Raw genomic sequence first — 23,105 nt, 5'->3', positions numbered from 1 at the left:
CCATAGTCATCTTGCCCTTGTCAGCATTTCTGCTTCCACTTGTCATTTTTGAGAGAATTGATCGGAAATCCGATTGAGAGAATTGAGTCGGGATTGAGAGAATTTGAGTGATTTGAGAGAATTTGAGAGATTGTTCGGAGAATTTGTGATAAAAATGAAAGGGGGAGCATATGTATTTATAGGCAAGAATTATTTTTAATTTTTAATTTTGGTGGTAGGGGGGAGGGGAAGGGGGGGTGGGCCCGGGCCGGGGCGGACCTGCAGAGAGCCGTTGGGCTCTCTGCGGGTCTACCCCACGGGCCCCTTTTTTTTTTCCCCCGGTTTCCATGGTTATGGAACCGTGGGCCCGGTCAACGGGCCGGTTCCGAGCCCACGGGCCCAAATGGCATTGTCTAGGTGGATCTACATGGGAAGTACAAGCATCACCAAAGGTGAAAATGTCCACGAAGGGAACTAATGCAAACAATGCATATGTATACAATGGCAAAGTAGAGTTATAACGTTATGCAATTGGCAGAACAGATTAATAGATACTAGAAGACTTTCACCAAGATCTACAAGCTAAGACATAAGCCAACACCTGCAACATGTGTGAAAATGACTAATGAAATTGCACCTTGTCACGACCTAAAAAATAAACAAGTTAATTTTCGGGCTAATGGATTATCGGGTTAATTAATTAACTAACCTAACTCAGACTCTCCCAAGTCCATACCAAATCGCAACTTAAGGTTCAAATGATTAACATGCAATATATTTTGAATTTGGAGTCGCCACTAATCATTTTCGGTAGGTTGATTAGAAACCTAAATAAAATAGCGGGAGAAAACTATCTTATTTCCGCGAACCGGAGATTTTGAATTCGGGGATTTGGTTACGCTAGATTACTCTAACGCCCTTTCGGTACCATTTTCATGAAAAAATATTTGATTTGGCAATTTTGATGGATTTTACTTGAAATTCAAAGATGCAATTTTTTTGGTTTTTTCTTCTTTTTTATGGGGATGTAAAACATTGAACTTTGTACGATATACACCATGGGTGATTTAGAAAGAAAGAAAACACAGCCAATCACGAGTATTTATAAAAATAAATTAACATGTAATGATGCTAAATTTTGAGACACGTAACATGTCTAAAATAAACAAACAAATGTTCACACCAAACGATTACATTTTTGTAGATCGAGATGGAAAGGGTTACCTTCTATTACACAAAATCTTACTCACGTACACGTTATGGCTTCCTTCAAGATCTCGGAGTTGGAAGAACGTGGCTATCGTCGAAAAAGGCAAGCAGCGGCGTTGTTGGATGGCGAGAGGCGAAGTACGTGTCGGGACTCACAAAGATGATGCTCGACTAAAACTCTTTTCTTCACTCTCAAATTTTCTCTTCCAACTTTTCTCAAGAACTCTCTTTTTCCTCTCTAAAGAATTTCTCTCACAAATTCTCTCAATTCTCTTCCACTCTAAAACTCTCTCAATTCTCTTTCACTCCCCTCTTCAATTCTCAAGAACTCTCCCCCTTTTATAGCCAAATTTCTCCATCATCTTCCCTTCTTCATCTTCTCTTCATCATCTTCTCTTCATCACCTTCCCTTCATCATATTCATCTTCTCTTCTTCATCTTCCCTTCACCATCTTCCTTTCATTATCTTCTCTTCTTTATCTTCTCTTCATCACCTTCCCTTCATCATCTTCCCTTCTTCATCTTCTCTTGGTATTTGCAATGCAGTCCCCGAAGTTTCAAGTATTTGCAATACGCCCCCGAAGTTTTAAGTATTTGCAATACAGTCCCTGAAGTTTCAAATCTTCTCGGTATATTTTTCCATCCCGTGCCTAGTCTAGACGCATGCTAAATTAAGTGTTCTGCTTGCCCAATTATATGCCAATGCAATGTACGCTAAAAATAAATATATGAGATGATTTTTTATAATTTTTATGCAAAAAATAGATTAGTCAAAATTTAGGCGTCAACAGCTGCCCCTCTTTGAGTGGAGGCTCGTAGAGGTTCCGCTCAAAGACAAAATTGAATCCTAAATTTTGACGAAGGCAAATTATGGATGAACTTTTTGGCGGGAGTTTTAATCCCATTTTTTATGTAATGAAGTGATGCATGATATGCAAGATCGTAAATAATATGTGTCAAAACTTCTCATTTTTCATGTTAGAGAAACCTGCACATGGATCGCATACAAGAATACTGTTTTACCAAATTTCTCGTAAGCTAATGGTTCTCTTAATTTCCAAGCTTCTTTTGCAGATGCAAGGATTTTAAGGTATCGGTGCCTTATCCGTTATCGAGACTTCTCCCTAATGCAAGACAACGCAAGATATGTGTGTCGTTTGAGATCACAAGAGCTACGTCGTTGTGAGTCGAAAGAAGTGAAATCAAGTTCACAAGAGCTACGTCGTTGTGAGTTGATTAAATGTTGAAATCGCCGGTGCATATGTCTTCACGATTCGACAAAAGGGAATCAAAATCATAAGAGCTACGTCATTATGATTTGGTTTGGATCAAAACCATGGGTGCTTATGTCTTCATGATTTGATAAAGGAGCCGAAAATCATAAGAGCTATGTCATTATGAGCCGACTAAAGGTCAAGATCACCGGTGCATACGTCTTCGTGATCCGAGACCGAAATCATAAGAGCTACGTCGTTATGATTTGATAAGATGTCAAGATCGCCAATGCATATGTCTTCACGACCTGACAGAAGAGGCATACTGCCTGAATTGAACAATGTTTGATAGGAGCACCATTGAATGGAATCGATAAGTACAAAAGGGGCATATTGCCTGAATTGAATCATAACAACTATCATCAGAAGAGTTGTTAATTTGAAAAGGGGTTCAGAAAACTTACCCGGGTTCTCCAAACGATTAATCAAGGAACGAAACAGATTGCTGTATCGCACCTGGTAGGCATTTGCCAGCAAAACTTGCTCATTCAATAATCCTTGGATGAATTTCGAGACCTTGGGAGGGAACTCGAACATCGGGAATGTATTACGTATCATAGAATGTCGGAGGTAACACACACAAACATATTCAACAATGAGTATAATGCAATCACTCATACTATGGTTCATGCATAACCATTCTTGTCAAGTTTGCATTACCAATTTTGTCCAGGGAGGTTCTCACATGACGAATACCTCGAATGTGAGCTGAATGGGGGACTTCGGTCCGAAAGGGCTTTCTCTCACTCTCGAGAAAAGCTATTTATCCCGTCTCAGAGGATTCAAGAGAAATCACTCAATCTTTCCATCATCGCATTCGATAAGGATCCAAGTAATCTCGCAATTGATACGACCGAGCCGATCTGGAGGTCTTGATTAGGACCGTAATGAGGGCTAGGTCAAAGGTTTACAAAGGGGACTCTAGTTGAGTCAAGGCTGCTGAAATGAATTTCTTCATCATTTGCTCCGGATTTACAAGTCAAGAATCCTGCAAAAATGAGAGAGAAATAATCTTGCTCGAACTTCTTCGAGTGATGCTTAAAATCATTTAACTCTACGTTAACTCAAGTGCCCTAATCAGAAGAGACTTTGGATGGTTATAACGTAGGCTAGGATTGGGGACCGAGGAACGAAAAGGCTCGTTTTGGCTCATAAATTAAATGAGAAGGGGCTTGACGTTGGTGATCGTCGCCGACTAGTCACCGATCATGGTCTTCTGGAAATGTCTTCGTAAAGAATTCCATCATTGAATGAGGGATGGTAATTTTCTATTGAAAATTGCACTTTACAAACCGATTTCTTGGGGAGTCTTCTTCACAACAAGTGTCTGTCAAGGATTTGCAAGAGACACAATGCAAACATATACATGGAATTTACAACTTAACATGCAAAAATGTACATTCAAAATTCAGAAGTACTTTACAAATGAATGTGCATTGGCCTTACTTTTGGTAGGGACTTTGCTTTTCCTATGCTCGAAATTTTCATATGAGATCAGCCTTTGCTTTTCTTACTCCCGACTCTCATTTTTCTTTTTTTTCTTCTTTTTTTCGAGAAGAGATTTCTTTTCCTTTTTCTTTGAGAGCTCTTCGACATCTCTTTATTTTGCTTTTTTTTTTTTTTTTTTTTTTTTTTTTTCGAGAGCGGGCCCTTCTCCTTTAAGTTGAGTTTGCCTCTCCTTTTTTTTTTACAATCCCATGATTTTGAACCAGGAATTACAACAAACATAAACATTTACAAAGAAAAATTATGTAAACATAAAAAATCTAGCATACAAGAAATGAGTCCATTCGGGAATTCTCTGTTGACCCGACCATCTCCAATTCTAATCCTTGGGAAAATGCTATCTTCGTCTTTGGAATGAGCAAATAATCACCAACAGGGGTTTAAAAAATGAATTTGCAGGCTCAAGTGGGCTATGCAAAGAATGAAGTGTATAGGATAGAGAAATGAATGCTCTTCATCATCCTAAGGCACTTGAATTAAAATTCGAGTATAAATGCAAAGAAACACCCGAAGATTAATGTTAGTCCGAGCAAGAAAATTTCTAACCATTTACCTCGTGTTGCTGCTGGAATTAACTCGTCTGGACCCCGATGTGGGGTGGTTCTTGACAGAGGTAAAGAAATGAAACCACCGCTCAAAAGGGGTAATCAATGGATCACCCGTAGTGTTTGGGATAGAGAACTGAATGCCTCCGTCATTTCGGCTATCGTACCTTTTGCGAGAAAACCTTTTACCTTGTGAAATGCGGAACTTAGCCACCGTTCAACTCTCCTGAAAAAATAGGACGTGTTTGGGAAAGGATTGCCTTTCATCATCCCGCCTGCCCCATTCCATACATTCGATGTATCTTATGTAGTTCATGTTCCTTATTCGTAGTTGGTAAATTAAACATGAGGAACAGGTCATGCGCAAACTATGCAATGTATGAGTGTTTTTTAGCATAAAAAATGCAGCAACTTTTTATCTTGGTGGACAGAATTCGCAAGCACATAAGAAACTTCTTAGGGGCGTGGATTAGGAGTTGCCCTTGCTCATGCAAATGAGTTGCAAAACTTCATTATCCCGGTTCGAGACATGAGATTGTCAAAGGCTCCAGGAATTTCTTATTAATTTTTCGGGGAGAATGGATACTTCCCTATCTGGAAAGGCAATGACCCCCGTAAAAATCAAAAGGGAAAGCGTCAATGTACGTTCTCATGTTCTAAACGAGTTGAAACGATACCGCTTTACCCTTGTACGAATTTCTTGTGAACTTTGAATTGAAAAGATCAACTCATCTGGATCGGATTGTATGTCCGGGATGTTATTTCTCCAGGTTCGTGAACCATCCGGGCCAAAACTTCAACCGATACTAGACCGCCAAGCAAAAAAAAAAGTTTTTTTATTAGTCTTTGTACATTGATGCCAAATCCCGGGATCGAACCCGGAACGCCTCGGACCACTGTCATTCCCCCAACCACTAGGCTGTGGTGATGTTGGCGTCCACGGTTGGTTCGCTTTTTGCTATATTGTTCTCAAAACAGTTGGCAATCCCCTGTCGAGAATAAAATAAGCATAATTTAGAGTTTGAAATGACTGAGAGCCAATTGGGACGATACGGAGTTACCCATCTTTGAGCCCGCTTGGCCTTTTACTCGTATTCTCCCAAGTAAGGCTATTCGGAATCTCTCTTTACGGGCGTTCAGAGGCGTCGTCCACAAATTGATTTGCTATAGGCCTAGCTTAGTAAGGAACTTACGCATTTGACAAGAGAGGAGAAAATTCGTCCTTTAACTCTAGGCAAATTCTAGACAGTTAGAAAGTAAAAAATATCCCACGTAGGGGAACTATACATGGAATTAAAGGAATATTCATGCGAGATTAGTTCCACCTCTCTTGCTGGCCACTTCAACGATCAACCGATTCTGTCTTGGACTAAACACCAACAATCGTTGTTTGAAGACCCATAATAACTTGCTTCGGATCACAGCTCTGGAGGTCCTTCATTTCCAAACAGGCTCATCAAGGTAGCAAGCTCATCATCAAAGTAATCTTCTGATTTTTCGAGCAATTGATACTCGAATTGGGCATTGTTACTTGCTAACACCGGTGACAGATTGCCGTGAGCAGTCTGACTCCTTAAGCTTGAGCCTCCGTCGTTGCTCGGGAACTTGTAGGGATGATCAACTGGTCTGCTACTAGAACCACCAGCGGAAGGTTGGTATGACTCGTATTCTTGATTGGGAAGTGGCCGGGTACCTTTTGCTCTGTAGATTTTCCCGAATTGATCTTCCACCAACTCTGGTCCGGTCGCCTTGGTCCCAAGCTGCATCGTGCTTCCTCGCCTTATCTCTAACCCTTTGAAGGTGATTTGTGACACTTTGCATGGTGAGTCCGTCTATATTCATCATTTTATGTACAGCCAAGGGTCGTGCTTGAATTGATTCCTAGTCGTTCGAACCGCCTCAATGAATATAGAATGAAGCTTGGCGGACCAAAGGGGCCTTTTCTTTTGGACAAAATCGTCGTCGTCGCCTTGGTCGTGGTTTTTTTGTACAAGTAATTGCTTCCTTACAAAGCATGCTGCCAAATGTTTTGGAGCACTTGAACGCAGATCGGCTTCGCAGGACGTCTCGAGCACCATGCGATATGGCCCTCGTTATGAACCGCTGATCATTACTTGCCGATACTACGATGACCTGTATGTCCAACTCGAATCAATGATCTTTAAGAGACCGAAACCGTCCATGTCGATCCCTACGACGGCCGTGACGACGATGTCAAAATCATATTTGTACCGCCTCGGTACTTGTAAGGCATCCGTTGCTTTCGCATTAGCAAAAACCCCGTACATGCAACTTCTCAAAGATAGCAACGAGGATTGAGAGGGAAACGGGGTTGCCATCAATGACCATGACTCGCAGATCTTCAGGATAGGAAGGTTCCCATACTTCCGCCCGGAATGAACGTGTTTTTCTTTTAAAACCTTCCATATGTAGATCAAAAATGGTCAGTTTCGACCGTAGACCGAGCTTTAGATGTTCTCGACTTGCAAAACAATCTGTCCGAAAATCACAAAAGTGATGGTGGTCTTTCGTGACGAGTTCTGGTGGTCATTTATAAATTTTTTCTGATCCGTTAGTCTCGCATATAGGTTCTCGCTTTTTCTACGAAAGAGGACAACTTTTTCTCTCCTTTCCGGTCTTAGTGCCTTGGATCTATTTCGTAATAACTCTTGCCTCTCACTCAATCTGTCATCTTTTTCCTTTTCCGATATGTAGGAGCCCTCAAATCTTTTCGCTTTCTCTATGAACGAGGCAGCTTATTTCCTTCCTCGATCTTTTCGGTTCCCCCTACGAACGAGGCGTTTATTTCCCTCCTCAAATCTTTTCACTTCCTCCCGAGGCGCTTATTTCCTCGAATCTTTTTGCTTTCTCTAATAACGAGGCAGCTATTTTTTTCTCAAATCTTTTTGCATCTATCTATGTGAAGGCTTTTAATGCTTTTCCTTTCGGCGTTCACCAAATCCGACAAAGAATTCACGCATTTAAGCATGAAGATATTTGCGGATAGTAATTGTTCTTTGCCCCTTGATTAACTCTAGGCGTAAAAGGAAGAATGTCTCACATGGGGACTTTGTAACAAACAGTACATTCATTCACGCATGTCTCTACTTCTCTTGAGAATTCATAAGGGCTAGCTAGTAATGCTCAAAAGAGTGATATTTTGAATGCCCATAATAAAAACTCAAGCTTTATGTAGGCTACGATTCGGAGTTTCATCGTTGTTGAATTGGCCGATCGTGACATCGGGGAAACTCCAATTGTAGTGATGCATGTCACTTCCCTCGAAGGGCATCGGTTACGCCTCCGCAAGGCCGACTTTTTCGGGGATGTATCCCCAACGAAATCCGATTGTGCGAGAACTTGCTCGGGAGGATGAATCGATAAATGAGCATTTTCAATGCTCGATGTGGCTCATCAAGGAACATGCCACCAAAGGTGATGGGGTTGCTTTGCAGACATGGCAAATAGCGATGTTAAGAGCATCCCTATACCTCTTGATCTCTCGCTCGAAGCTCTTCATTTTCTTCCTTTAGAGACGCAAGTTCATGACTTTCACTTCGAACCTTCACTCGGGCCCGCTTGTTTTGAAACCAAAACCCGACCTTCAAGGGCTCCATTCCTAGCTTCCGGCTCAACTCATTTTTTCGTTTCCCGTTCACGTAAGGGCACTCCTTAAAGGCAGCTTCGAGCTCTTTGATTTGATGTTTTCTTTTACGGGGTTGACTACGGCCGCCGCTGCTATTGTTGGTGCTGTTATCGAGATCTTGAACTTCACCGCCAAGGGAGTTGGGTTTTACGGCTTTTGCGCTGATCCGGCCTCGAAATTCAGCAGTTCATTCTCGGGGATGTCTAGGTTGGTTGCCTCCAGTAAGTGCTGGTAGCCTCCAAACATGTTGGATTGAAATACTTCTTACCGCCTTTTGTTCACTCTACTCTCCGCTGTATGCTTACTCTCTCCAAATTCTTCCGAGTAAACATGCATGTTCCGTAGCCTCCCTTTTAACGTGGATGAAAACCACTAAGCCGTTGCTTCTCCCAAGATTTCGTGTTTCCCGCTCTGTCTTCTTCATTTCCTTCTAACATGGTGGGACCCTCAAATCTTTTCTCGCAGATGCTTGTCCCTCTTTTAATATGGCGGAACCTTTAAGTCGTTTCGCAACTTTTTCGAATTCGTGAGCCTCGAGATGGTAGATCCGTGATTCACGGACGAAACGTCTGTAGTTTCACCCGGATAATTAACTCGGCCCCCACAATAATTATTGCTATGACTTTTCCTGCCCTTTAAATTAGGATTTAACGCCGAGACGATTATCGCTTTCATATCTTCATCTCCAACCTTCTAAGCACTCTTTCGCATCCATTCTTTTTCGCTTGCTTCAACAACAATGGCCTCCCTCCCCGCACACGTCTTCTCGGCTGAGGTTTTGGCCAAATGGGAGAAACTTTATAATCTCCTAGGCCAGGGCTACTCTTATATAGCCAACCATCCGGAGGTCGAAACTGAAATTCGTCTTATGTTTAGGGATATGGACATTACTTCTATTCAAGGTACCAAGTTAGAAGAGGAATATAGGATCTTCCCTACCCTCTTCACTAACTTCCTGGAGGCTTACAATCACGCTCATCAAGATGTTACTTTGGCCTATCTTGTGAGGGCACGCTATCAGGATCGGACAGATAACTTGGTGTTGGCCGATCTTGTAGCCGACAATTATAAGAAGGCCCTTGACTACGGTAATGATCAAGTCTCCTTGCTGGTTCGTGAGAGGAGAAACTTGGTGGAACGTTTGGCCATGTCTCGGACCATCTTTGAGCGTGATCCGCTCAATATTGTTTTGAAATTCCAATGCACATGGCTGGAAGAAAGGATGGACGATCTGACCCTGGATATAGCCCGCGGGAGAATGCCGATCCATGACTTGGAATCTGGCTGTCGAGTATCACGAGGACAAGGTAGCCGAGCTTAAAGAGAAATGTGAGCTCCTCCTTTTAAGCCGGCAGATCTTGATTCTCGAAGCGATCGGTGTAGGCGGAGCATCAATTGTATGGAGGACCGCTTAAGCTCCTTTGTGATGCTCATTAGGGCTCGCCTTGGCTTTACGTTCCCACCCCGATGATCTATTTGTAAGGCTTTCCGATGGATGAAACGAATGCAAGTTTTTACCGATTTCATCTTGGTCATCATATTTTTTCGCAAGATAACCCCTTTTACTCTGTGAATATGTAAATCTCACGCTACCGATGGCTGATTCAATTGGGCCGCAGAGACCCCCCATTCGAAACGATCTCTTAGCAAAAATTGGTAGCGATGAAACAAACGAATGCCCAAATGTGAACAACTTGTGAATCCGTATAAATATTATAACTCGATTATGAAAACATCGTAGTAAATCAAGTATAATATTTCTTTACAGAGTCGAAATTCACCGGGTTGGTAAATACACGACCATCCATCTCGGCCAGAATCAAAGCATCACCAGGGAGCACCTTCTTTACTATATATGGACCACCATAGTTTGGAGCAAACTTCCCTTCCGGGGAGTGGGACTATTGGCAACAATTTTCGCAAGACCAGGTCATTGATCCGAAAATATCGAGGCCGAACTTTTTTGTTGAATGATTTAGCAACCCTCTCGCTGATAACACCGGCCATGACATACAGCCTTAAGTCTCTTTTCGTCGATTAGATTCAATTGGGCCGTCCTCTCGCTGGATCCATTCGGCTTCGATCAACTTAGCTTGAGACAATATACGTAACGAAGGAATTTCCACTTCAATTGGTAGAACAGCCTCCATTCCATATACTAGAGAATACGGGGTTGCTCCCGTAGATGTCCGGATCGAGGTCCGATATGCCATAAGCGCAAATGGCAACCTCTCATGCCAATCGCGATAATTTTCAGCCGTCTTTGCTAAGATTTTCTTAATATTCTTATTGGCGGCTTCTACCGCTCCATTCATCCGAGGACGATATGGGGAAGAGTTCGGATGCTTGATCTTGAATTCCTTGAACAATTCGTCCATTAGCTTGTTGTTCAAGTTTGAGCCATTGTCGGTGATTATGGCTTCAGGTGAACCATATCGAGCGATGATATCTCGACGGATAAATTTCACGATATTTCGTGCTTGTGACCGCTAAATAGGATGCGGCTTCGATCCATTTAGAGAAATAGTCAATTGCTACCAAGATGAATCGATGCCCATTGGATGCTTTAGGATTGATAGGGCCAATAACATCAATGCCCCACATAGAAAACGGCCATGGTTCAGATAACCGATGCAACTCATTCGGAGGGACATTAATCTTGTCACCATGAATCTGACATTTGTGACAACTCCGGACATGCTGAATACAATCTCTTTCGAGCGTGAGCCAATAATAACCCAACCTCATAACCTTCTTAGCTAACATGTGGCCATTCATGTGTGGACCACGATCCCTTCATGCACTTCCATCATCGACGAACCGCTTCGGTTGAATCAACGCATCTTAGCGGGACGTAATCGAATGATCGCTTGTATAAATTTTCTCCGTTTAAGAAGAACTTCAAGCCATCTTCCTTATGTACTTTTGGTCGATACGGTACTTTCTTCAGGGAACCGCTGCTTCGAATATAAGTTTTGATGTCATGGTACCACGGCTTACTATCGGTTCATCGATCACGGCCATACAATATGCCGGCTTTTTTAATACCTCGATTTTCGAGTGGGTCAACCTCAAGTCCATTGGTGATTTGTAACATTGAAGACAAGGTAGCCAATGCATCGGCGAATCGATTATGAGTCCCGGACAGATACTCAAATGAGATATCCTCAAATTCCTCCACCAGCTTATCCAAATACTCATGGTAGGGTAGCAATTTAGCATCTCTCGTCTTCCACTTTCCAACAAATCGAAGGATAATCGAGCGGAATCTCCGAACACCTTGAGTCGGGCTATCCCCATTTCAATCGCAGCCCGCAGACCGAGGATGCATGCCTCATATTCCGCTATATTATTTGTGCAAGGGAATACCAATTTTGCGGCCACAGGATAATGCCGACCACCTGGAGATATCGTAACCGCGCCCGTGCCCGATCCCGATAAATTGACAGCTCCGTCAAAATACATAGTCCGGATGTAATCTTCCACCGACATGATCCGATCCTCAGAATAATAGGCATCATCATCTCGCCCGGATTTTCAGCTAGGACATCCGCTATAGCCCGTCCCTTGATTGACTTTTGGGACAAATATTGAACATCAAATTCGGAGATGAGGATCCGCCATTTGGCAAGTCTACCAATCAAGGCGGGTTGATTAAGCAAGTATTTGATAGGATCGCACTGTCACCAAAAGTACCTGGTAATGCAAGGTATATTGCCGAAGCCCGTGCAGTACCCGGACTAACGCCGCACATGTTTTCTCCGCTTCGGTGTACTTCATTTCTGAAGCAGTGAATTTCTTGCTCAGATAATAAATGGCTCGTTCTTTTCCATCCTCCTGCCTCTCTTGTGCTAACATAGCACCCAAAGACTCACTAAGGATTGTGAGGTAGAGGATTAAAGGTTGCCCCGGTGTTGGAGGAATAAGCACGGGTGGACTCATGAGATGTCGCTTCAGCTTTCCCAAAAGCTTCTTCACATTCGCTATCCCATTGGATTAGCGCATTCTTCTTTAACAGCTTGAGGAATGGCTTAGCGGTTTCTGATAACCGAGAGATGAATCGAGCAATATAGTTTAGCCTGCCCATCAGACTTCGAACTTCTTTAACCGTCGTCGGCGGCTTAAGCTCACGAATAGCCTTGACTTTAGAAGGGTCGACTTCAATACCCTTATTGCTTACCACGAATCCGAGCAGCTTGCCCGAGCTGGTCCCAAAGACACACTTGGCGGGGTTGAGGCGTAACTTGTACTTTCGGAGTCTATCAAACAATTTCTTGAGCGTTTCGACATGATCTTCTCCATGCCTTGTTTTTGCTATCATGTCATCAACGTAAACCTCAATCTCATTATGCATCATGTCGTGGAAAAGGGCAACCATGGCTCGTTGGTAAGTAGCTCCAAGCATTTCCGAGACCGAACGGCATCACCCGTAATGAAACATTCCCCATGGTGTGGTGAAAGTGGTTTTCAACTTGTCATTGACATTCATCGAAATCCGATTGTACCCGGAGAAACCATCCATGAATGAAAACAATTCAAATCCCGCAAAGATCGTCAACAAGTACGTCGATATGCGGGAGGGGAAAATCATCTTTGGGACCGGCCTTATTCAAATCTCGATAATCGACACGCACCCGAATACGCCCATCCTTCTTCATGACTGGGACTATATTGGCAACCCAATCGAATATTCTCGTAGTCTCAAGGAATCCGACGTCAAGCGCCTTCATGACCTCCTCTTTGATCTTCCGGACCAATTCGTCCGGCCCTCCTTGACTTTTGCACCACCGGCTTAGCCGAAGGATCTATCGGCAAACAATGTTCGACAATGGAACGATCAAGACCGGGCATATCCGCATAGGACCAGGCGAAAATATCCCGGTAATCCTTCAGGAGCTTAGTCAAGCGATCGCTTATCTCTTTGGAAAGGTTTGCCCCGATCTTAACTTCTTTAGGGTTTTCTGCATCGCCTAGGTTGACCGAGACGGTTTGTTCACCGGTCAAGGGCTTGATCTCCTCATGTCGTTCGAAATCCCGACGAATTTCCTCATAATCTGGATTGCACTCATCTAGGTCGTATACTTCGAATCCACTAGATTTCCCTCCTCATGTATCCCCCGAAACATAAAAGTAACAAAATCAGAAAAACAAACAAGGTTTAATTGCGGTGTTTTTTTTTTTTTTTTTTGAAGAACTTTATTTATTTATTTTTTGTTATTATTTTTTTTTTTTCAAAACCGTGGGACATGAATTCTTGAAGAAGCCCAACCCTCGGTTCTTACCATGATGACAAACTTGTTGGTCGTTGGTTATCGTCATCGGGTTGGTTTGGGATACTTCAACAAGATTCGAAAAATAGTGCAATTTTATTGATATGAAATTACATCTTCTAGGAAAAAATTCAAGAGTGCAACACAGAATAGAAATCCCAATGTGATCCAAAACCTAAAGGAAACGAAAAAGGTCCCACGCAGGGGATTGCATAAACATAAAGATGTTACTCGAATCTAAACCCTCCAAAGGATCATCACATATGGCATTGACGAATGATTTGGAAGGTTTAGGTGCTGGGTAAGGTTCCTCTTCATGCGCTCCGTCTTCGGATATAGCAAGAATGGTTACATCGTCAAAACAACCAGCGATATCGAAGACCCCTTCATCCTCTTCAGACCCTATTGGCTCAACTGGAATATCTCGGTCCTTCGGTGTGTCGGGGAACACAATCCCCAAGTCTTCTTCGAATTGGGTCAAATTATCGTAACCTCCAACCACTCCAACTGATCGGAAAGTGGTATATAGAGGTGGGGGTAAAAGATCGCATGCCCGCTTACCGCGACCCATTACGCCTCTTTTATGTCCACGTCCTCGACATCCCGGACCAGCTGTATGAGATTGGCCTTTGGGTTCAATTGGGGCGCGAATCCCTTGGCCATGCCGACCTAAACCCATACCGGGTTTGAAGTCGTTGCCAACCATTATCTTAGCCACCATAAGAGAAGTGGCTGATATTTCGGGAACTGGTAAAGGACTTTCCGGTGATGCATGGATGGTGTGTACTATCTCAAAAGCGTGGTAGGAATCTTCTTCAACATGAGTCGGCTCGATGTAAGGGATGGCCGTCTCATTGAAAATCTGGTGATCTTCCTCCCCATGGACAAATACCAACTTCGTTCGACCACGAACTTAATTTTCTCGATGAAGGCTTGATGGGACAACTCCGGCATTATGAATCCAAGGTCGGCCTAAGAGAAGGTTAAAGGCCGAAGGAATGTCTAATACCCGGAAGAGAATGTCAAACAAAGAAGGCCCGATCCCGAATCTCCAAGTTGATCTCGCCCAAAGACATCCTTCTTTACGCCATCGAATGAGCGGACGGAAGTCTTGGCCGTCCGCAACCCGGCCAGGTCGATTCCAAGACGATTCAATGTGGCTAATGGGCAAATATTTAGTGCCGACCCGTTGTCAATAAGTACCCGAGCTACGTGAGTTTGCTTATGTTTGATTGTTATGTGCAAAGCTTTGTTATGACCTCGCCCTTCAAGAGGAATCTCATCGTCGCCGAATGCAACCTCGATCCTTTAGAAGGATCGTCCCCACAAAGTTCTCTAGTTTGTCCTGTTCAACATTCTCGGGTACGTGAATTTCGCCGAGTACCTTCATCAAGGACTCCCGATGCTTCTCGGATGACCGTAGAAGTTCGAGTAGGGATACCCGAGCCGGTGACTTCCGCAATCGGGTCGACAACGCCGTACTCACTTGCCTTGATTACAGCCCAAGAATTCCTTAGCATCTTTCTCGGTACTTGTTTAGTCGGTTGGTCATCACTATAAGCGCGTCCCGATCTTGTTATCGTGGCAAGATCGTAGGACCAAGGAACCGCCTTGTCATTAGCGTACGGAAAAGGCTGAGGCGAGGCAATGACTATTCCAAATTCATCATCCACTACATCTTCCAAGGCGGGCATGTCTCGCTAACTCGGGTCATTCTTGATCAAGTTAGTCACTTTAGCATCTTCCACCCGAGACTCTTGAAAAGTCCCGGGTTGGGTCAAAGCTGCAAGCTCCCGATCCCGGGCAATGACAACTGGGATATAGTGGCCACTGTCCCAGCTTTGACTTGCCCGCACTATGAATCCATTCTTCGTGAGAGTGGAGACCTTTTCCTTCAATCGATCGAGTGATATCGGTTCACCGACCTCATAATATCCCCGCCCCGATCGTAGCATTGAGAATATCAGCTACTTCCACCTTAATAGCACCAACCTGTCTAATTCCCAACCCGAATACAAAGATTAACTTTACTTGAATGATCCGGCAAAGGATTATTCCGGACATTCGGCGGTTTGTTGCCTTGGAACGAGAATGCCTTAGAATCAAGAAGATCTTGGATCCGATGCTTTAACACGAAACAAATGTCGGTGTCATGTCCAAGCTCCCCGCAAAGGGTAATCACATTTCTTTGATGGATCATATCTTGGCGAGCTCGTGTTACCGAGTCGTAGAGGCTCGGAAGTCGCAAACCTCTCTTACGGAGAACCGCGAGTACTTGCGACGGGGTTCCCGGTAGAGGGGTAAACCGCCGAGGGGGCCGTTGATTCCCTCTTTGTCGTTGCACGCCGAAATTGGCCTCGCCGCTGATTTGGAATCAGACGACCGGCGTCCGGGTCGTGGGTTTTTGGCTGTAGGTCATGTTGACCCGTGGGGCCGGCTCCTTGTCTTTCCTTACCGCAAACCTCTTAGTCGTTGTGGTGACATCATCGTACCAACCTTTCTTCATACCGTTCTCGATTTCTTCAGCCATTGCAATGAGATGGCTGAATGACGTAGCAAATGGATCCCGTGACTGGGTTTTCATAATTCGCGGCAGTGGAAACAAACAACTTCATGAGCTCCCTTTCCGAGGGACCGGTTTTAGCCGAGATGCCACATTCCTCCACCTGGTGGCATACCGCTTGATTGTTTCTCCTTTCTTCATCTCAAGCTGTTCAAGATCTTCTCCGGTGGTGAGCACGTCCAAGTTAAAGCTGAAATGTTTGATGAAGGCATTAGCTGCCTTCTCCCAATCATCCATCCGATAGATCTCGTAGTCCGTATACCACCTCATGGCAGCTTCTTTTAAACTAGCCTTGGAAAGTCCGGACCATCGTGGGGCCGTTGGTCGCGTGCTTATTCATTCTTGCCTGGTACATCTGGACGTGCTGAACCGGGTTAGAAGTCCCATCATACTTCTCGAAGTCGGGCATTTTGAACTTCTCTCGCACTGTGACCTTTGAAAAGACAGACAAGTCAATCTGGGGTATGTTGTGAGTCCCCTCGACCTCTCGGATCCTCCTGTTCCATTTGGGCCAACCGCTTGGCCGTATCACCATTCAACCCGGGGCCACAGGGCTGGCTTGGGGGATTGGGACTACGAGCGGCGTGCTCGAGCTCACGCCCGTGAAGATCACGTCTTCTAGCGGCATTGTCCGATAGGGAGCAGTTTCCAGGGCTTTACCGGAGTTGTCCATAGGAGGAATTGGAGCAGGAATGGTTAGCGGTGGGCTGGTGGTGGATGATTGAAGTTTGGCGGCGAAGGCAGCCATCATTTCTTCCATCTTTCGGGACATCATCCCTTCGAAGCGCTCGGTCAAGGAGCCAAGTTTCTCGTCTAGGGCAGCACCGACGGTGGCGTTGATGTCGGCCATCTTCCTCGCGATCGATCGAGTAATATGTGGAGGATCCGTGATAAATTACCTGTACGTAGTAACAAACGCAAAATGAGTACAGAGAGCAAGAATATCGAGCCGGTCCATGGCATCCCTCTAGACTCAAACGAACAAAGTGATTATAACCAAAGGATTGAAACATGTAATTTTCAGTTTGTCCGCTTTTACGAAAAAATCCGTATCAATTTGCACGTTGATCAAAACATGTCCAAATTTTACGAGCTCATAGTTGAGAAGATGATGAACAACTTTTATGTTGGCCAATCGGACTAGAAATGCACGGATCAAAGCAGTTTAATGTGTCTTTCCAAAAAATCACGTTCAGAAAACTGTTATAACCGCATGTTGTTGAAAAAACGACGGGCCATCTTAAATTATGAATTTAATTCTGAAATTTTGTAAGACATTAGTTGAAACATAGGTCTACAACTTTCGTGTTTGGCACTTACTCAAAACTCGATCATAGAATTTAGTAAAAATCGTACAACAGGAACAAGCCAAATCAGAATTGAGGACAACCGATGAAATTGTAAAAACTACATAAGCAAAGTGTGAAATTGGAAATAGGACGATGAGATTCCTAAACAATCAACCTATGAAAGTAAATACATGACTCAATTTAAGCAAACCAAGAAATCAAACGGTTTTTCTTTTTTTAGAGGCCACGTGATCTATAGACGAATGGGCCTTCAAGGCGCGCCGCAATCGTGCATTCTCCTTTGCCAAAGCATCTGCCTTTTCTTGGGCCTTCATCGCCTTCTCTTCGCTGGCTTTGAGTTGAGCTTGACGGGTATGCTGCATTGTCACGATCGGGATCTTCGGGAGTATCTCAGCAGGGGATGGCATGAAACCGAATATACCGAGTTGTGGCAAAGTGACTCCTCATTTTTCCGGTGAGCTCCTCTATGGGCCAAATCAGCTTCGATTAGAACACTCCCGCCAAGCCTCGAATGACGTCTCGCCACGCTCCGTAGTTCTCGTCCTTCTCAAATTGAACTTGGAATTCGTTGGGCCCAAGTGAAGGCGGGATATCCTGCGTAACCCGAAATTGTCGTGTAACCCGAAGAGGCCGATAGCTGGTTGCTCCATAAATGCCCATCAAAGGCACGGGTTTCCGGTCGCCATGGCACAATCGAGCTTCTACCACTCGAAACCATACAGCTTGCCAAAGGAAAATCTTAGGATTTGGATTCTCGAATAAATGGACCCACTGCGTATAGTGCAAGTTCTTAGTTCGATCCTGTATTTGTTTAAATCTTAAAATAGGGTTGTTAGTCATACCCATTTCAAATACAAATCATGTTTTCCCGAATTGAGAAAGGTGTGAGAAAAACCAGATTTGTAAAAGCTCAATTGGGGCTCGAAAAATCTTATCTTTTTCTTTCTCGTTTTCTTTTTTGGAATGAGCGAAACATGTTAGTGAAATGAAAGTTTCAGCAAGGATGGTGTTTACGAAATTGACCCCACCACAAACTTGTTTTACCGTCCATGCTATCACGGGATCTATAGCGTTCTGACGGAATGGAAAAATGATAAGTCCGAAAAAGGTTAAGATAAAAATCTTAGATCTCATGAGGTCGGAGTTATTTTCAAAACATTCAATGAGGAAAGATAAAGGGCATGCCCGGCAGTTACCCTTCAAAGCACTTTTTCAATTTCTTTTTAGTCGAACCCAAAAATTCAGCAAGCACTACCACCGGATCTACCCGAATAGGTGGTTCAACCACATCCAACTCAATTGATTTTCCAATGGCACATACTGTATTCTTCCGGAGTAGGTGTGAGCTCAAACTTACCTCCGAACACAAACGTGGTCGTCTCGGGGCACCAAAAATGAGCAAGTGCTTGCATGATCCCGCTTTGAACATCAATCTCAAGAATTGGCAACATGAACCCGATACGCTTGAGCACGTACTGCTGGCCATCCGACTTCAACTTACCCCATAGCTTCTTGAGCTCTAGCTTGGAGTAGGCACGAAACGGATATCGTTGCGACCCATTCGTATATAGATCACGTGCCAATTAAATCAACCTAAACCATGGACCAGCCCAGAATAAAAATGAGATAACAAGGCATAAGAGACAAGAAATTACCGCTCGTAGGAAGAAAATGTCAATCACAAAGACATGCACATGAAGTGTGGATTCAGATTTTAGTTCTTTTAGCAAAATGAAATGAAAGACAGAACGACATGTCGCAGCCTCGCGTACGTTCATCATGACTAGTTGCTGCCTCGCATACATAGTCACGACTAGTCGGGTCCAATCATCTCGGCTTGGTTCGGTCGACAAGAGCAACTCTCATGCATCATAGCCTTACGTGCATGAGAATAACTCTCGAGCCATTTTTTTGAAGAATTCGGGATCCAAGCGGGATAACCTTTAGCGAAGCCTTACCGCCAAGGTTAAAGAACCACATAAATACCATCCTCGAAACTATCGGGTGACCCGGGTTCGGTCACAAGTCAAGGTGGTGTAGTGCAATTATATAGAGGCATGCACGACATTTTAAAAGCAATCAGCACTCCGATAGTTCAAAAATTAAAATTCTCATCACCAAGCCTACAAAACAAAGATTAGCCACAGACTCCTCCCCTTATAACTCCCTTTCCCGCAAAACCATTTAACACCTAAGGATTAAAATTCAAAAAAGATTGCCGGATCAAGTGATTTTATTTTTCATGAAATTATTCTGGCCTAAGTCCTCTTTAGTCCCCAGTGGAGTCGCCAAGCTGTCACGACCTAAAAAATAAACAAGTTAATTTTCGGGCTAATGGATTATCGGGTTAATTAATTAACTAACCTAACTCGACTCTCCCAAGTCCATACCAAATCGCAACTTAAGGTTCAAATGATTAACATGCAATATATTTTGAATTTGGAGTCGCCACTAATCATTTTCGGTAGGTTGATTAGAAACCTAAATAAAATAGCGGGAGAAAACTATCTTATTTCCGCGAACCGGAGATTTTGAATTCGGGGGATTTGGTTACGCTAGATTACTCTAACGCCCTTTCGGTACCATTTTCATGAAAAAATATTTGATTTGGCAATTTTGATGGATTTTACTTGAAATTCAAAGATGCAATTTTTTTGGTTTTTTCTTCTTTTTATGGGGATGTAAAACATTGAACTTTGTACGATATACACCATGGGTGATTTAGAAAGAAAGAAAACACAGCCAATCACGAGTATTTATAAAAATAAATTAACATGTAATGATGCTAAATTTTGAGACACGTAACATGTCTAAAATAAACAAACAAATGTTCACACCAAACGATTACATTTTTGTAGATCGAGATGGAAAGGGTTACCTTCTATTACACAAAATCTTACTCACGTACACGTTATGGCTTCCTTCAAGATCTCGGAGTTGGAAGAACGTGGCTATCGTCGAAAAAGGCAAGCAGCGGCGTTGTTGGATGGCGAGAGGCGAAGTACGTGTCGGGACTCGTCAAAGATGATGCTCGACTAAAACTCTTTTCTTCACTCTCAAATTTTCTCTTCCAACTTTTCTCAAGAACTCTCTTTTTCCTCTCTAAAGAATTTCTCTCACAAATTCTCTCAATTCTCTTCCACTCTAAAACTCTCTCAATTCTCTTTCACTCCCCTCTTCAATTCTCAAGAACTCTCCCCCTTTTATAGCCAAATTTCTCCATCATCTTCCCTTCTTCATCTTCTCTTCATCATCTTCTCTTCATCACCTTCCCTTCATCATATTCATCTTCTCTTCTTCATCTTCCCTTCACCATCTTCCTTTCATTATCTTCTCTTCTTTATCTTCTCTTCATCACCTTCCCTTCATCATCTTCCCTTCTTCATCTTCTCTTGGTATTTGCAATGCAGTCCCTGAAGTTTCAAGTATTTGCAATACAGTCCCCGAAGTTTTAAGTATTTGCAATACAGTCCCTGAAGTTTCAAATCTTCTCGGTATATTTTTCCATCCCGTGCCTAGTCTAGACGCATGCTAAATTAAGTGTTCTGCTTGCCCAATTATATGCCAATGCAATGTACGCTAAAAATAAATATATGAGATGATTTTTTATAATTTTTATGCAAAAAATAGATTAGTCAAAATTTAGGCGTCAACACACCCGAGTCCGTTAAGAATTCCAGACATACCTCAGCCCCAGATGGATCCAATTCAGTGGCTCCTGGGGCACAGGACATTTGTAAAAATGCTGAGATAATTATCAGCAGTGGTTGAAGAACGTCTAGGCTTGTTAAAGCTTTTAAGCATGCGATACTAATGTTGCCACTCCGATGGTCAAGGAAAAAGGACATACATATGGACAAAATTTGCAACCGGTAGATGTTTATCTTAACAAATGAGAACATAGCAAGAACAAAAAAAGACTCGAGAAGAAAATCATTGCATAAATAATTATTTGACACTGCTAAGGGCTGCTGAGATTTTAAAAAAAGAACCCCATAAATCATCTGATGAAAGACATGAAGAAAGAGTAAAAGGAGTAGGATCTGGGAAGCACTAATTGCTGCCTTCAGAGCACCCCATGCGTCTCCTATCTACCGTAAGTCTCTATTTTACACGCGCGCGCACAAATATGGTTGTATTTTTAAACTCTTTTCAGCCGTTTCTGCTATAATCCACTCAATTGAAACGGTAGCACTTTGTCTCAGCTGCGTTTTTCAATGTGGGGAGCGATGAGGAAGATGATCCGACCAAGTATCTACCACAAGGTTTTCTTGAGAAGACTAGAGAGGTAGGCATGGTGGTGCCTCTTGGGTCGCCCAGGTGGCCATATTGAGCCACCCCTCGGTCGGAGCATTCCTATCGCATTGCGGCTGGAACTCGTCCGTCGAGAGCTTGGCCAAAGTCATGCCAATGATAGCCTGACCGCTCCACGCCGAGCAGAGGACGAACGCCAGAAGACGTTGGGGTCGTCATCAGGCCGTCGGTTGAGGAGGGAGGGAAGGTGGTGGGGAGGAAGGGGATCAAGAGGGCGGTGAGGGCCGTGGTGACGGGAGAAGAAGGGAAGAGAATGAGACGTAGGGCTCGAGAGATTAGAGATTGCTCGGTCGAGAGCTTGAGCCATGGCGGGCGGTCTCATGCATCGCTCACTGCAGTGTGTAAAGATTGGAAGACGGAGTCTAGGGGATGTGAGGGAGAGCTCTGCGCGGATCGGGCTTCGTAGTTTGCATTTGTGTTCTTCTACGAGGATATACAGCGAGAAATGGAGCTAATAGTCATACCTAATATCCTTTTAAGGACTGATTTATGCGGGAGACAATAAGATTTCTATGTTCGAGAGTTGTATTGATGAGATTTTATTTTTCTCAGTCGAATTAACAAAAGCCTTCACTGCGCCTATCACTTCGCAACTATTTTGCATCCTTTATTTTCTAAAAATCCTCACTTTAAATAAAACACACACACACACACACACACACACACACACACATATATATATATATATTTTCTTGAAAAAAATCCAAATAATAAGCCTCACATTTCTCACAAAGTCATTAACACCTCAAAAATTATTGTCACTCATCGTAACCCACATACATCCTCTGCTGACCATCGCTCATAGGGGTGATCAGCTCTAGAGTGAGCTCATTCCCACTTTGGAATTAGAAATTGAACTAGAAAAGCCGATTCCTAGGTGGGTTCAAGAATACGACTGTATCTCTTTTTCTTTTTCTTTTTTCCTATTTCCCGAGAGATGTGATCATAACTAAAACTAAAAGAAGTGAAAGGCACCCAGCCGCGAGGGGGTTCGAGTGCTGTGTGATTGAGACTGAGAGAAGTGAGACTGCGATGCGCGAGTGACGAGCATGACCGAGTCGGAGACCGTGGGTGGGAAAATATGAGCAAGGTGAACGGACTATCAATTCTGTTCGCTTCTTTTCCATTTAAGAAGTGCACATTTCTCTCTCTGTTGACTTTTCAACCCTTTTTTTATCTTCTTGTGGGCCCCGCCTCTTTGACTAAGTCAATTATTACATGCGTTGACAAGTCTGGTCGCTTCTTAAGTACCGATAGATCTTGTGTGTGTGTCCCCAATTCGCGCGATGGAGAAGGAATTTGGACGGGTAATTCGACACATTCTTATACCCACATCAATAAATGTCTCGTGTTGTAGGCTCCGGTGTAGCTGTCAAGACGAAGCCGCGGAAGGATACCACGAGAACGAGCCTTGACGTGACGCCTGTCGAACTAGAAATATTGAAAGGAGCGAGTTTCGGGTTCAAGGAGTGGAGTGTGATCGCGTGAG

The 23,105-nt window shown here is 43.5% G+C and overlaps 1 long non-coding RNA gene across 1 annotated transcript; it reads right to left on the bottom strand.

Moving 5' to 3' along the window:
* Positions 1–497: 497 nt before the first annotated feature.
* On the bottom strand, positions 498–21,403 carry LOC115751606. Its single transcript, XR_007197507.1, has 3 exons — positions 21,357–21,403; positions 20,961–21,020; positions 498–616 (listed from the first exon to the last, which is right to left on the bottom strand). It is a non-coding gene; the product is annotated as an uncharacterized LOC115751606 (long non-coding RNA).
* Between the last annotated feature and the right edge of the window lie 1,702 nt (positions 21,404–23,105).

This window comes from Rhodamnia argentea, chromosome 2 (genome assembly GCF_020921035.1).
Source record: "Rhodamnia argentea isolate NSW1041297 chromosome 2, ASM2092103v1, whole genome shotgun sequence".
NCBI classification, from domain to species: domain Eukaryota; kingdom Viridiplantae; phylum Streptophyta; class Magnoliopsida; order Myrtales; family Myrtaceae; genus Rhodamnia; species Rhodamnia argentea.
This window is presented reverse-complemented; position numbering and strand designations above follow the sequence as displayed.